The following is a 4,640-nucleotide window of genomic DNA, read 5'->3' as shown; positions in this document are numbered from 1 at the left end:
CTAATCGATATCTTGGCAATCCACTTGACCTGAACCTTGGTTCTATTTTCCAATTAGTGAGACTTCAAACTCTCTCTTTTTCTTTTTTCTTTCCTACTTCTTTTCTTTCCCCACCCCTTTCTCTCTCCCTACTCTACTCTCCTCACCCATCCTGCCCCTGCCTCATGAATGCTCTCCTCAAGCCTCCTTCCCCATTTTGAATTTCCCCATAAATCTTCCTCCATTACTGCGAATGATCTTGTTCTGCTTTGTGCTCAGGACTTGCATTCACAAAATAACTTTTGTTGCTATCTCAAATTTTGATTTTATTTGCATACCCAGAAATACTCTGAACATAATGAAAAAAGATACCTGTCATTCAACTTAAATGTGCCTTATAGTTACATCTGAAGAATTTGAGGAAATGATGTGTACTAGGAATGACTATTTTAGATAAATCTTTTTTTTAAAATATGGGCCGCTTCACAAATTTGTATGTCATCCTTGCACAGGGGCCACGCTAATCTTCTCTGTATTGTTCCAATTTTAGTATATGTGCTGCCGAAGCAAGCACTATTTTAGATAAATCTTATAATCACTGTGTGAGTGATACAATTCTATTGCATGTTATACTGGTGGGTTACAAGCACTTAATATAGACCACACATATCTATATTAAGTTATGACAATGTCATTTTCTTTTAATTTGTCAGAAAGTTCTCTCCAACCTTTTCTTTTCTTCTGCCCAGGATATTATTAAAATCATCCACACAATTGGGTCCTTGAAGTGATATCAGGAGGGTAGGGAGGAAGGAGGAACCAATCACAATGGTCAACACATAACCCCCACCCCAGGGGGATGAATAACAGAAACATGGGTGAAGGGAGAGAGTGATCAGTGTAAGATATGAAAACAATAATAATTTATAATTTATCAAGGGTCATGAGGCAGGGAGGAGGTGAGGGAGGAGAAAAAGAGGAGCTGATACCGAGGGCTCAAATGGAAAATAAATGTCTAGAAAATGATAGCAACATATGTACAAATATGTTTGATACAATTGATGTATGGAATGTTGAAAGAGCTATAAGAGCCCCAATAAAATGATTTGTGGGGAAAATGGTTCCTGAAAGCAACTACAGAATTGAAGGTGAAAGTAAAAAGTGGGCTGGTCCCAATCCCAACTACATGAACAGCCCCCACCTCACCCTCACCCTAGAAGAATTTACTTCAGAGGACAGCACTGAAGCTACAGCTCAATGAGAGGGGAGTGTCTGATCAGAGCACATAGGAGCAAACAAAGCGGGAAGGGAGAAAGAGTGGAGCACATTCTGGCCCACCAATCCTTGAGGATGATATATGCCTGCTCAGAGCGGCCAATTCACAGAGAGAACCATAGGGCTGGCTTCACCATGAGACACAACGTCTCTCACTGACCCATAACACTACAGGGGACAACACTGGAGACACAGTGGGGGAAATGTGCCTGATCTGACTCCAAAACACCAGCATGAAACACTAAGGGTGTGCAACCAAATAGCAACGGGAGCAAAGAAATGAAGTCCCGGGGAAAACCAAAAATATACTGTGGGGCCAGGGTATGGTGCCCCATCAGACTCATGGCCCTAATTCTCCCTTTAAAATCTGGCTAGCATGTACACGGGTACAGATAAGAGCTGGAAACACAGGAAATCCAGGACAGATAAACCCTCAGGACCAATAATGAAAGTAGCGATACCAGGAGGGGAAAGGGAAGGTGGGGGAAGAAAGTTGGGAACCAATAACAATGATATATAACCCCATCCCAGGGGGATGGACAACAGAAAAGTGGGTGAAGGGAAACATCGATCAGTGTAAGACATGAAAAAATAAAAATAATTTATAAATTATCAAGGGTTCAAATGGGAGGCAGGGAGAAATGAGGAGCTGATACCAAGGACTCAAGTATAAAGTGTCTTGAAAACTGAAACCAGTTGCCATTAAGTCAACTGAATTGCACCCCTGGGTCATGATAACCTCGTGAGTACCAGAGTGGCACTGCGCTCTAAGGTTGTCAATAGTGAAAGTGGGTCGCCAGGTCTTTATTGACAAGTGCCTTGAGATGTATTCAAACAGCCTAGTTCCTTAAACTGTTGCACCACCTAGAGACTCTTTTTTAATTTTTTTATTTTTAAATTTTAACAATTTATTGGGGCTCATACAATTCTTTTCACAGTTCATATATATACATACATCAATTGTATAAAGCACATCTGTACAGTCTTTGCCCTAATCATTTTTTTCTCTTTTCTTCTTTTACATTTTATTAGGGACTCTAACAACTCTTACCACAATCCATACATATACATACATCAATTGTATAAAGCACATCCATACATTCCCTGCCCCAATCATTCTCAAGGCTTTTGCTCTCCACTTAAGCCCCTTGCATCAGGTCCTCTTTTTTTTTTTCCCTCCTCCCTCCCCATTCCCCCCTCCCTCATATGCCCTTGGTAATTTATACATCGTTGTTTTGTCATATCTTGCCCTATCCGGAGTCTCCCTTCCCCCCTTCTCTGCTGTCCCTCTCCCAGGGAAGAGGTCACATGTGGATCCTTGTAATCAGTTCCCCCTTTCCAACCCACTCACCCTCCACTCTCCCAGCATCGTCCCTCACACCCTTGGTCCTGAAGGTATCATCCACCCTGGATTCCCTGTACCTCCAACCCTCATATGCACCAGTGTACAGCCTCTGTCCTATCCAGTCCTGCAAGGTAGAATTCGGATCATGGTAGTTGGGGGGAGGAAGCATCCAGGATCCGGGGGAAAGCTGTGTTCTTCATCGATACTACCTCACACCCTAGACTCTTTTACAAGTGAAGTATAGCACTAATCTGAGCTTAGCTTGGTGTTAGTAGCATTGATAGAGAGTCCCTGGGTGATGCCAACGGGTAAAGCACTCCACTGTTAGCCAAAAAGTTGGACATTGGAGTCCACCCAGAGCTGCCTTGATGGAAAGACTGGCGATTTAGATTTGAAATCCAGTCATTGAAATTCTATGTAGTGCAGTTCTCTGACACTCATGGGATTGCCATGAGTCAGAGATGACTCAATGTCAACTAGAAAGGAACAAAAAAAAAATACAGAAAGCACACAGTGGGCTACTATGTTCTAGAAACCAAGAAAACATTTTGTCAATGACTCGGTACTCTGAATTTGGTTCTCTTTGACACAAGTGTCAGAAGCCACATTAATCCATGTTGTTGTTGGATGCCGTCATGTCAATTCTGAACCACAGCACATAACAGAGTAGAACATCCAACAAGGTTTCTTTGGATGTGATCTTCATGGAAACAGATTACCAAGTCGTTCTCCGGTGGAGTCATGGGGTGGGGTGGAACTGACAACCTTTCCATTAGCAAAGGAGCACTTAAACCATTGCACCATGGGGCTCCTGTATTCTAAACCTAAGTAGTTGTGTGGTCAAGTCAATTCCAACTCATGGTCCCCTCGTGTGTGACAGAATTGGGGTTTTCTTGGCTATGATCTTTATAGGAGCAGACCCTGGTGTCTTTTTCCTATAGAGCTGCTGGGTGGATGCAAGTTATCAGATTTTCAGTCTGCAGTTATACACTTAATGACTGTATCACCAGGACTCCTCCCATTAACTCCCAGGCTCGGGATGGTTCAGTAATTGCCTTTGGATATAAGGCCAGCTTAGGCATTGCAATAGCAACCCAATCTCTTGCTTACGGTAGTATTTGACCAGGATAGGGAACAAACAGCTGTCCCTTGCTCAAAGATGGTGACCAAGTGCACAATTTTGAAAATGTGTTGGTCTCCAGAGTCTCCCATCAGGTTTCTGAAACATTCCGGAAAATATTTTGTGGCAGGACTTTTGGAGAACAGCATGTATGGCAGGAGGCTAGAGACCAGCATACCTTCAAAGAAGCTACCCCAGCCTCTGTTTTCAGGGACACATGGCTGTTTCCTGTCCTAATCAAAATGCCAGGAAAACAGATTTAGTTGCTATGCAACTCATTCAATCTTTATTTATGAGGACAGTTACTGAACTATTTTGAACCGGTTCGAAATGATGATTCACCTATAAACAAAAACTCTCTGCTTTGGGTCCGTTCCAACTTGCAGCGATGTGATTGGGCAAAACAGAAGCACTGCTCCAATGGGGCTGCATAGCATTCAGTCTTTATGGGAGCAGACTCCCTAGGATTTCTCCCACGGGATTAACTCATTTAATGAAATAATACAGTACTGAGGAGTGAGCCTATGTGCTACAAGAAGGCTAAGAGATTGTTCCTTTGCTCCGGGAAAGATCCATTCTTCCTACCTTTTCATTATACTCATCATGAGTTGGCAAATTTCTTCTTTAAGACAAAAAAAAAAGTAGAGAATTTTTTTTTTAAGCTACACCTATTAAACAGGATACCTCTTCATCAGAGGGATAATGGATAATGTGAGGGAGCTTTCTGTCAGGACCTGTTCTTCTAAAATTCCACTTTATGACTCTCAGATCATTTAAATTCCAAGGGTTCTCACAGCGTTTCTCAGGCTCCAACTTAGAGCACTTAGGGTGGTGCAGAAGGATGCTGAAGGAGAAAGCATGTCAATTTCAGACAAGAAAGTTCCGAAATTAAAGACGGTCTTCCGTCCCTGCCCAAGGGAA

The 4,640-nt window shown here is 42.5% G+C and overlaps 1 non-coding gene across 1 annotated transcript; it reads right to left on the bottom strand.

The window, feature by feature from the left end:
* Positions 1–446: 446 nt before the first annotated feature.
* On the bottom strand, positions 447–553 carry LOC142449478 (U6 spliceosomal RNA). Its single transcript, XR_012784638.1, has one exon. It is a non-coding gene; the product is annotated as a U6 spliceosomal RNA (small nuclear RNA).
* Between the last annotated feature and the right edge of the window lie 4,087 nt (positions 554–4,640).

Source organism: Tenrec ecaudatus, chromosome 5 (genome assembly GCF_050624435.1).
Source record: "Tenrec ecaudatus isolate mTenEca1 chromosome 5, mTenEca1.hap1, whole genome shotgun sequence".
NCBI lineage: Eukaryota > Metazoa > Chordata > Mammalia > Afrosoricida > Tenrecidae > Tenrec > Tenrec ecaudatus.
Note: the sequence above shows the minus strand (reverse complement) of the source record. Positions and strands in the feature narration are given on the sequence as shown.